The sequence below is a fragment of the Sminthopsis crassicaudata genome, chromosome 2, assembly GCF_048593235.1.
Source record: "Sminthopsis crassicaudata isolate SCR6 chromosome 2, ASM4859323v1, whole genome shotgun sequence".
NCBI classification, from domain to species: Eukaryota; Metazoa; Chordata; class Mammalia; order Dasyuromorphia; family Dasyuridae; genus Sminthopsis; species Sminthopsis crassicaudata.
The window spans coordinates 461,271,206-461,283,137 of record NC_133618.1 but is presented as its reverse complement, the minus strand read 5'-3'; positions in this window follow the sequence as shown (position 1 = coordinate 461,283,137).

Genomic DNA, 11,932 nt, shown 5'->3' with positions numbered 1-11,932 from the left:
TGGAAAAGTTACAAATATATAAATCATCTATTTCTTAGCTAAGAAATCAGTGGAAAGAGCTCTATTATCCAGCTGTGTCCTCAGCTTAGAAGGTATTGGAAAAGAATGAGCAGTAATACGATGTTTCAGTTCACTCTCAGGAACTCTTGTGTTGGGGGTGGAATCCTAACAAAAATTATAGGTATCTAGAGAAAATACGAGATATCGGGGCCAGTGGAGAACTAGCCCATGCCAAGCAGTTAAAAGTTAGTAGGACCTGATAGTCTAGTGGGGACCCTGTGAGAATTACACATTGCAGCCATCTGCTGCCCAAAATGAAGTTAAACTCTGGTGGTCAAGAGGACAGGAATAGTGGAGAATAAGATAAATGGGGTCTGAGAAGCATTAGTTAACTAGGTACAGATGAATGGTTAGGGCCAGACAATTTCTCGAATGGAGAATAAACAGATCATGACTGGCGTGATGAAGAATCTGTAATTGGTAATTTCTTAAGGGGCAGAAAAGCCTGCCTTACTGCCCTAATCTAAGGGGAAACATTATTCCACATAAAGGAGGAGGCTTAATCCAGTGGTAGCCCTTCTCTTGCCTAGTATTTCAGAATGTCCCTTAAAGGAACAATATTGTGTTGGATAATATGGGGATAGGAGAAAAAATAGCCCTTGACCTCAGGGAGCTCCCAATTAATTTGGTGAGAAAGTCAAACATTGTAGGAAGCAAGTTTTCTTTCCTGTATTTCCATCTTAAGACACTTTGGTAACCATCTTTATGTACTTATAGATCTTGACTTATAAGGAGTTAGGGATTCTTTTTTTAAATGAAAGCTTTTTTGTTTTCAAAAACATATGCAAGGATAATTTTTAATATTCATCTTTGGAAAACATTATGTCCCTTCCCTTCCCTCACATGGCAAATAATCCAATATATGTTAAATATGTATAATTCTTCTATGCATATTTCCACAAATATCATACTGCACAAGAAAAATTAACTCAAAAGGGAAAAAATAAGAAAGAAAGAAAAATGCAAGCAAACAAAAAGTAGAGTGAAAATACTACATTGTGATCCACACTCACTTTCCCACAGTCCTCTCTCTGGGTGCAGATGGCTCTCTTCATCTTGGAACTGGCCTGAGTCATCCTACTGTTGAAGAAAGCCACATCCATCAGAATTGATCATCATATAATCTTGTTGTTGCTGTATATAATGATCTGCTCATTTCACTCAGCATCAGTTCATATAAGTCTCTCCAGGCCTCTCTGAAATCATCCTGCTGATCATTTCTTATAGAGCAATAATATTCCATAGAGTTAGTGATTTTTAACCTAAGATCCAACCTTAAATATGTGTATGTTTAATTTTTAAAATTATAAAATTAAAAATGTAATGTTTCTATCTAAAGCCAAGTATTAAAATTAATTATTTATTATAAGTAATTGTATTTCAATATATATGGTTTCCTTTGTAATCCTATATATTTTATTTTACACATTTAAAAGCATTGTTCTGACAAGGTATCCATTGATTCCAGCATTTTACCAAAGAAGTTTGTGACAGGGGCAGCTAGATGTCACAGTGAATGGAGCATCGGACCTGGAGTCAAGAGGATATGAGTTCATATTCAACTTCAGACACTTATACTTTCTAGCTGTGTGTTGGACAAGTCACAAACCCAATTGCCTTGCAAAAATCTCCCCCAAAATAAACTTCCAAACCTCTCCAAAATCCCAAACACAAAACAGAAGTTTGTGACACAAAAAGATTAAGTAATCCCAGATAGCCTGGGCTTAGAATTAAGACGGCAGGCTAGTGGGTCTGAGTTTATGGGAGCTAAATAAAAGTGAATTACTGCAAAAGCTAAGTTACATAGTTAGTAATCAGATTGTAATATACTGTAGTGGAAGAAAGAAATAATATTTGTAAATAGGTAACCAAAGATTTACATTAGTAGGATGCATTATATAATTCACTATTAATCTAAATATGATGTTATGTTTTTCATGTGATTTATGCATTTGAACCATTGCCTATGACTAAGTTATGTGCAAATTAATGAATATGATGTGTGTTCAAAAATGTTCCATCTTGGGTGGGGGGCAGCTAGGTGATGCAGTGGATAGAGCACTAGCCTTGAATTCAGGAGGACCTGAGTTCAAATCTGGTCTCAGACACTTAACGCTTCCTAGCTGTGTGACCCTGGGCAAGTCACTTAATCCCAGCCTCAAAAAAAATGTACATCTTGGGTGATTTTGGGGAGAATTTTTTTAATGGGGAAGAATATGTAATATGAGTATGAATTACCTTTTTTTTAATGGTAATTCTCCAGGATGGTTCAAATGTCTGCTATTTATTTTAAGAATCTCTAGGATATCAGAATCCTATTTGACTTAGTGTCTAGAGACAAGACTTGTGTCAGGAGGTGTGGACTTGGAAAAGAGGAGAAATTGCTTGAAAAAGAGATGAAAGATAGATACGTGGAAATAGGTAATCTGGAGTATTCTTGAACAGCTGCAAGAATAGAGCTGAAATAGAGCTGTGTAACAATGGGGGTAGATTGCTGAGAAATAGTTGCTGATGCTGCAACTGCATTCAAAGTATAGAAAACCACATTGATTTTGACCCATAGTCAGAGCCAATGTTAATCTAGTATCAGTAGACTATGATAGATGTCTGTGCTAGCCACTGACAGCATACTGAGAGGAGAGAATGTTAAGACAATTTTCTCCCCTTACTAGCTAGAAACTGAAGGATAGTTTTCTCAATTCCTTGTAATGCCTTTGTGAGATTTATATCTTATCCATCACCTCAGAATGCTTAGTGGATTGCATCATTTCCATACAAGTAGAGAATTAGTCTAACAAGTGCTTGATTTGCTCTTGTTATTTACATTATTTTATGTCTAAATTAAATGCTTTGCTATTGAATTAATGGCTCCATCTAGTCTATAGAGAGGATTGTATGAGTGGAAGATTTAGGATGAGCTTTTCAGAATTTATTACTCCAAAAAGCCCACAATGAACCTGGGACAAATAGCAAGGTTTTCAGGGATAGTTTTTTGAGGCCTAAGATGAAAGTTTTTCCAGCACATCATTCCTCTGCTCAAAAACCTTCATTAATCTCCTGTTAGTTGCAGGATAAAGTCCAAATTTCTTAACCATACTTACCTTTCTATTTTTAATCTTTTATTATTCCGTTAGCTGCTTCCAGGTTAAACTGGTCTTTAGTGGTCTGGTTAATTGTTTGTCAAATATATTTTAGCGGTAATTCTTTTAGAGATATGGATTGGACTAGGTGGCTTTTGAGAGCTTTTTCAACTTTGAAATTGTGTGCATTTCACACTTTTTAAAATAATACTTTACTGCATGTGCAAAAATGTTTGTGACAGCCCTCTTTGTAGGGGCAAGAAACTGGAAACTGAGTGCATGCCCATCAGTTGGAGAATGGCTTAATAAATTATGATATATGAATGCTATGGGATATTATTGTTCTGTTAGAAACGACCAGCAGAATGATTTCAGAGAGACCTGGAGAGCCTTACATGAACTGATGCTGAGTGAAATGAACAGAACCAAGAGATCATTACACATGGCAACAAGAAGACTATATGATGACCGATTCTGATGGACGTGGCTCTCTTCAACTTTGAGATGATTCAGACCAGTTCCAATTGTTCAAGAATGAGGAGAATCAGCTACATCCAGACAGAGAACTCTGAGAATAGAGTGTGGAACACAACATAGTGTTCTCACTGTCTCTATTATTATTTGTTTGCATTTTGTTTTCTTTCTCAATTTTTAAAAATTTTCCTTTTTGATTTGATTTTTTGTGCAACAAGATAACTATATAAAAATGTATATATATATGTATATATACACACATACATGTATGTATATATATGTTGGATCTAACATGTATTTCAACAAATTTAACATGTGTTGGACTACCTGTCAGCTAGGGGAGGGGATGAGGGGAAGGAGGGGAAAATTTGAAACAAAAGGTTTTGTAAGGGTCAGTGTTGGGAAAAAATTGTAAATAAAAAGCTTTAATAAAAAAAATAAAATAATACTTTACTTATACCTTTCTCTTGGATATCATATGATCCTTCATATCATACTTATTTTTTGTTCATGTTTTCACTTGAACAAGAATTTATTAAATACCTACTATGTACTAGGTATTGTGCTATTTTTGGTATTAGAAAGACAAAATAGTTTTTGGCCTTAAGGAACTTAAATATACTGAGGAAAAACAGCAACTTAAAAATAAATAGAAAACATAAAAAAAAAATTCAGGGTACTTTGTTGGAGAAGGCACTAATGATTGAAGGAATTAGAAGAGCCCTCTGCTAGGGAGTGGTATCTGAGTTCAGCTTGAGAGGGACATAGGGATTCCAAGAGGCTGAGAGGAGACAGGAGAATATTGTGTCTATGGTGAATAGACTCTGCAAAAATGGGAGATGGAATGCCATACACAAAACACAACAAATAAGAAATTTTGAATAGGATGTAGAGTATACAAGAGGTAAAATATGAGATCAGTTTAGAAAGATAGAGTAGTCAGAGTGAAAAGGCCTTAAAATGTCAGACAGAGGAGTTTGCATTTTATTCCAAATGCAATAGGAAGTCATTAAAGTTTTTTGAGCAGGGGAGTTATATGGTCAGACTTGTCTTTATAGTATCAATTTTATAGTTGTATGGACAATCGAGTAGAAGAGAGATGGAGTGTGCAAGGCAGTAGGCCAGGCAAGAGGTTATAAGGACCTGAAGTAGGGCAGCAACTGTGTGAGTAGAAGGAAGTGAATGGATGTGAGAGGAATGAAAATAAATTAATGCCTTCTGGCAACTCATTGGATTTGGGAGAGAGCTTGGAGGGAGAGTAAAGGATCAAAAATATCTTCAAGGTTGGAAGTTGGGTAGGGTCAGTGATAAAAGTGGGAATATTAGTGGATGGGAATTGTTAGAGGAAACTTAATCGAATTTAAGTTCCCTGAGAGTAGGAATAGTGTCTGTTTCATCCTTGCATTTTTTTTTTCATCAACTAGAACAGTGTTTTGGAATTGTATGTTAAATGAGAGAAATGGTATTTTTGCTGTATTCTGCTCCGGCTGGATCACATATGGAGGATTGTGCTTAGTTCTGATGCCATATTGCAAGGAAGAGGTAACCATATCATACATTATACATATATACAGGTTGAAGGTGCTGGAGATCCCCAGCATGGAGAAAACTTGGGATGGGTCTGCATTGTAGAAATATGAAAGCTGTCTCTAAGCATTTTGATCTTAGGAATCAAAACTAGAAACAATAGGTAGAAATGGAAAAAATGAGTATTTAAGCTTCTTTTAGGGAAAATGTAACATCCTAGAATTTAGAATTGTCTAAAAGAGGATTACTTTGCTATTGGAACTGGCGAATTCCTTATAACTAGAGGATTTCAGTTAAAGGCTGAATGACCATTTCTCAGGGGTATCGAAGAGGTGATTCCTCTTCAGGAATGCATTAGGCTATGTGCCTTTTGAGGTTCCTTTGAGCTCTGAGATTTGGCTTTGGGATTTACACTTAACTTTGTATTTTTTATCTTTATTTTTTCATATAGTTGCTTGTTGTATTAATGTTTGAACTAACAGTACCATAGAGCTAGATAGGTATATCAAGAATAGGTGGGAATCAGAATTCAATTTCCTTGGGTATCTCACTTCAAATTGAAAATTTTTTATTTATTTGTCGAGCTTTATTTTTTTATTTTTAATTTTTTTTTAATTTTTTTATTTTTTTTTTTTTTGTTTCATGGGTGATATTGAAGGAAAGGAGATTTCTTTAGGGTAATAAAAGTTTAGTTGGTGATGTGACATATCTTGAAAACACTAGGAAAGCAAATCATTTTTATAGTTAGTGACTTTTACATGAATATTCATATTTTAGAGAAGAGACAGACTGATGCATGCGGGGAAGAGCAGGGATGTTATTCAGGGAATTCATCTTGGAGGAGGAGAGACTTGAGTGAGAACTGGAAGATTGAGACGGCACTTCAGGATTCAGGAATGGTGGTGAGAAGAGCCATAGGAGCCAAGCTTCATTGGCAGTAATGAGCCTGGGTGTGTATGGAAAAAGGGAACTACCTACCGTGAGATGGCTAGACTGTGTTAGGAAGCACCGAGATGAAAGCTTTTCCTAATAACAGCTTCCATTTGTATAGAGTTTTAATCTTTACAAAGTGATTTTCTTACAACTAACCCGTGAGGTAGGTGGGATGTGTATCATTATCCTAGTTTCATAGATGAGATTAATTGAGCCCTACTGAAACAAAATAAGGTTCCGTAAGTCTCCCCTCTAGTAAATACTGGGACTGAGACTTGAACCCAAATCTTGTAATATTATTATTGTATTATTATTGTGCCATTAATTCTCTCTAGTGTTCCCAGTCAATCTTCGAAGAGGACTAAGCTCTCTCTCCATCCCCTGATTTTCCCACAAGCCACGATGAATGTTGAATCTAAAGCAGATATTGGTATTTTGTCACTGCTTCATTGTTTACCCTATGTAAGATACATTCACTTCTCTCCTGTTTAGGGCAGCAGGATCCTTTTATGAATGGTGATTTATAAAAAAAGAGGATTATGGTTATTGCTACTCTAGATACCAAATGTAAATATTACTTAATAGGCTAGTATATAAACAGCAAAATGCATGTGGGCCATTGCCCCAAGGTTAATAACCCTCAGACACAAGGTTTATAACTCTCGTACCCAGGTCCTTGGGACACTGTCTCTTCAACTTGAGCTGTGGAAGCTATAAAAGCTAATTGTAGTGTAATTACTGGGCTATATATTCTGCTCTGGCAGAGTTTGAGGGCTCTAGGAAAATTCTACAGGCATGAGCAAGGCCATCAGAGAGGTTTGAGTCAGTATGAATTAAGATCATGGAATCGGTATGTTAGTTCTGGAAGAGACATTGAGGATGATTTAACTTAGTCCATTTTCCAAAGGAGGAACGTGAGTTTATGCAGATAGTTACTGGCAAAAAATGGGACATAAAAACTTAGGTCTGACTCACTCTTATATCTTGCTCTTGCCTCTAGAAACTGAGGCCAGTGAGTGGTGCTGGAAATTATATTATTTTTATTGATTGTTACAAAACTTCAGCAATTCTCAATATATTGACTATCCTAGTAGAGTTTCTTTGACTGACATATAAGGTTCTCCAGAAACTTATCTGTCTCGTATTACTCTTTTCTAGGCACTCCATGATCTCATAAAATTAAGTTGTTCTCAGTCTTTGGACATGTACAGTGTTCTCAGTTATCTGGGCTTTTGCTAACTTTTTTCTCTACCGATAAAATGTTCTTTCACTTTTTCCTTTAGCCTCTTTAATTCTATGTTGTGGTTCAGTCATTTTAGATTATATCTGACTCTTCATACCCCATTTGGAGTTTTCTTGGCAAAATGTTGAAGCAATTTGCCATTTCCTTGTCCAGTCATTTTACAGGTGAGGAAACTGAGGCAAACAGGGTTAAGTGACTTGCCTAGAGTCACACAACTAGGAAGTGTCTGGGGTCAGGTCTGAACTCAGGAACGTGAGTCTTCCTGACTCCATATCACTGTACCATCTAGCTGCCCAATCTTCAAAGCCCAACTCAAATACCACCTTGTCTAGTGTAGCTTCCTTAATATTTACTCTTATGTTTTAGATGCTATTTTACACTGGAATTTCCTTCCTTGCCCAAGGCCTTTTCTTTTTTCTTGAATGGATATATAGATGGATGGATCATCTTTATTATTTCAAATATTCAATGGATCTGAAATTTCATTAGTATTGGTACCTCACATAATAGTTTAGATTATGTCCCATACACATCTTTTTACCCTTTATGAATTTTGTCTATGTAGTCCCGTAAATCCTCTGCAGGAGATCAAGCATATTTTCCAGTGGTCTTCTTCCAGATCTCAACATGAGGTGAATAAAAACATAACAGACAGGCTATCTACCTATCTCTTCCTCTGCATATAAATGAGCCCACTTCTTTTTTTGGTCATTGGTGGAGGGTATCATTTACACCATTTTGCTTATTTATTGTTTTTGTAGCATAATACTTAATTCTACCATAAAAGCCACCATTGTCCTCTGCATGACCTACAGTTTTGATTCCTCAAATATTGTGGCATTCCATCATTTATAACCAAATATACTCATTAGAAAACTATTGGTCTTCAAAGATGGTATTTTGTTCTAGGGAGAAGTTTGGAGTCTTTTACAAATGAAACTCGATCCATTGTACTTATCATATTTAAGTTTGGTACCAGTTCAAGATATCTTGCTGCTTGCTCTATGGGATGTTCACTCAGATGCACAATGTAGTCTGAAAATTAGGCATTCTCCAACTACTTAGGTTTTCATTTTTGGGGTTTTGTCCTATTTTTGGATAATTATGGACAACATTTAGGAACCTCTGTAGCCTTCTGGGGCTTTTTAAACTCAGCATAATGTTACACATAAATAGGAACTTATGAAGATAGCATTCTCTATAAGGAATCTTTCCCCTTCTCTAATGCTCTGATATTATTTCCAATTCATCCTGTCTGTATCTTTTTTGTGTATAGATGTTTCTATGTTTTCTCTTCTATTAGACAGGAGCTCTTTTTGTCTTTCATGGTATTCTCAGTTCTTAGTACAGTGCCTGGCATATAATTTGTACTTAATAAGTGTTTGTTGACTGACTAATTGTTTGTATACTATACATCCCCGTGACAGTAGCAAATATTTTGAGGGATTCACATCTTCCTGTTTTATGCCTCACTAGTTATTAAAAATAAGAGGATCATTAATAATAACCTTATCTTTGTCATTTAGTATATTAAGGAATCTTGTTCTATCTCAACTTATATATGGAAGACACCTTTTTGAAAAAAATATCTTTAAGTCACACTTTTCTCTACTGAATCAAAAGCTTTTTATTGTCAACAAACAAGAAACACAGTGGATCTCACATTCTCTGCAGCTTTTAGCCAATTTTTTCTGACTGTGAAGATGTAGTCTATTATGGGTTATAATTTGTGAAAACCTGCCCAAGTCCTTCTCAGATTTTCATTATAACATTTTCAAATATGCCCTTGATAGTGTTCACATTATTCTCATAGATTCTGGAGTAAGAAGAAAGTAGGCAGATGGGTCAGTAGTTATTGACCTCCATATTATTTTCCTTGTTGAGTAGTAATGACATCCATGATTTATTTTTCCTAATTATTTAGTATCTTCCCTTCTTCCTAAACCTGTAGGATCAAGTACTCAGTGACTTAAAATTACATTTTATGCAAGATAAAATTGTCTTGTGCAGATGTTCTTACAATTTTTGTTTAAATCTGGCCTCAGATACTTTTTGTATGACACTGGGAAAGTCACCTAATCTCTTTCTGCCTCAGTTTCTTCAACTATAAAATGAAAACTTTCCTCTCAGGGTTGTTGCGATAATATTTGTAAAAAAAACAAAAACAAAAACAAAAGCAAAACAAAACAAAAAAACCTTAGCAGAGTGCTTGGTATGTATGGGGGTATGGGGTGTTTAATAAATGTGTGTTCTCTCCCTCATTTCTGTCTTTTGTTTTCTCTATGGAGATTGATATTAGAATATAAATGTGGTGGTTCTATTTGGTGTCTTTGATGGAGAAATCTTGATAGTCACTTTCCATTTAAAACCTTCTATTCTTCTAGGTTCATCCTTAAAATCTTGGGATGATATTACTTATTAGGATCACAAGTTTATTTGACCCTCACAATAGTTCTGAGCATTGCTATCTTCATTTGGTAAATGAGAAAATTGAGGCCCTGAAAAGTTATGTGACTTGCCTAAAGCCACTAGTACTCAGACCCAGATTGGAACTCTGATCTCTTCACTCTTGGTATAGTAGGGTTTTTCCCCAATTATAATTGTGACAGAAGGATTGGAAGGAATTTTAAATTTATTGCCGATGCTTCTCCAAGTAAGAGAAATAAGCTCCAAGAGGTAGCTATCCTTCTGTCACTAGTTCTGAGATAAGCCAAACTATGCTCCATGTGTAAATTAATTGTCCATGGAGAAAGTCTAGAGCACCATGGTTCTGTAAGTCACATATTTATTCCCTCCCCCCATTCACACTGTGTTCACCTCTAGGGGATAGACTAGATGACTTCTGAACTCCTTCCAACTGTAAATCTGTGGTCTTATGATCCTATTATCTGCCAAAAGAAGATAATTATGGCAAGAATCAAGGAGGTATAAGCCAAGGAACTGGCATGAAGTTGTGCCTGGTATTTATAATGATTTCTTAAGAGGTCTATCTGGAGGAAAGAAGGCCCATATATACAATACTATTTATATTAGTACTTTTCATACTAACCACACTACCATCAATGATGACAACTACAAAAAACCCTGGAAACTAAGATGGTGATCACTGCAATGGTAATGAATAAACTAAGTATGGTATGTGGATGTAATTAAATATTATTGTGGTTTAATAATGGCTCTAAATAGGTAGTTTTGGAAGAAAGTGGGAAGATCTATATGAACTTAATCAGAGACAACAATTTATATAATAAGCACATTAAAAAAAAAAACAACTTTGAAAGCAGATAGAAATTTTAACAATCCAAAGACAAACCAGAAATCTAGACCAAAGATAAGGTATGTGAGCCACTTCCTGACAGAGGGGAAGAAAGCAGAATTCAGAATGCAAATAATTCTAGACATAGTCAATGAAGGAATTTGCTTTTCTTCATTTGGTAAATGAGAAAATTGAGGCCCTGAAAAGTTAAGTGACTTGCCTAAAGCCACTAGTACTCAGACCCAGATTGTGAAGGTTTTCTTTTGTTGTCCTAAAATGTGAGGAGAGAAAATAAATGTTTATTAATTGAGAAAATAAAAAAAAATCTTTCTATTTCTAATTTCTGGCCTTCCTTCAGCCTCCAGTTCATATTTTGCATAGGAACAGTTTACTTTGCTAAAACTCACTTTTGTCATAATAGTGGCAGCTCACAGTTATCTGGCTTTTAAAGCTTTACAAATGACAAGTTTTTCTCATGACAAGCCAGCGAGGAAAGGAGTAAATATGATTATTCTCATTTTATAGATGAGGAAGTTAAAACTTAGGCAGGGGGAGTGATTTTCTAAAGGACATGGATAGTTAGATGCTGAAAACAGGATTCAAAGCATTATCTCCCATTCCCAACCTTGCCCTTTGCATTCTACCGTGAAGTTTCTCCCATGTCCTGGAACTTTCATTGACTTCTTTTTCTCCTATTGGACTGTCAAAATTTGTAGCCCTCTAAGAGTTGGAGGATGAAAGAAGTGGGGATGTTTAGCAAAAAAAAAGGTAAGATTTAGGGAGGACATGGTCATTGTTTTTAAGTATTAGAAGTATATTTAAGTATTAGATTGTCATATGTAAAAGAACATTAAATTTGTTCCATTTGTCCTCAAAAGTCAGAACTAGAAGCAATAGGTAATAGTTACCAAGGTGAATATTTCATCTTATTTAAGGAAAAAATCTTCACCTTGAACTCTCTAAAAGTGGAAGGAGTTTCCCTGGAAGGTAGTGATCCATCTATCAGTGGAGGTCTTCAAGAGGAATTTGAATGCATTAGAGAAACTGAAGAAGTTTTTGTAGAGGCAGAGGCAGCCAGATGGCTCAGTGGATAGAGAATCAAGAAGATCCAAGTTCAAATCTGGCCTCAGACACTCACTAGCTGTGTTATTCTGCTCAAGTCCCTTAACCTCTGTTTGCTTTAATCCACTGCAGAAGGAAATGTCAAATCCCTCTAATATCTTTGCCAAGAAAACCCATGGACAGTATTGACATGCTATGGTCTACAGGATCAGAAGAGTGGCTGTGACTCAAGGACTGAACAACACCGCCTATCTATTCTAGTATGGGTTGACTCTATGACCAGCGATGAATATGTTG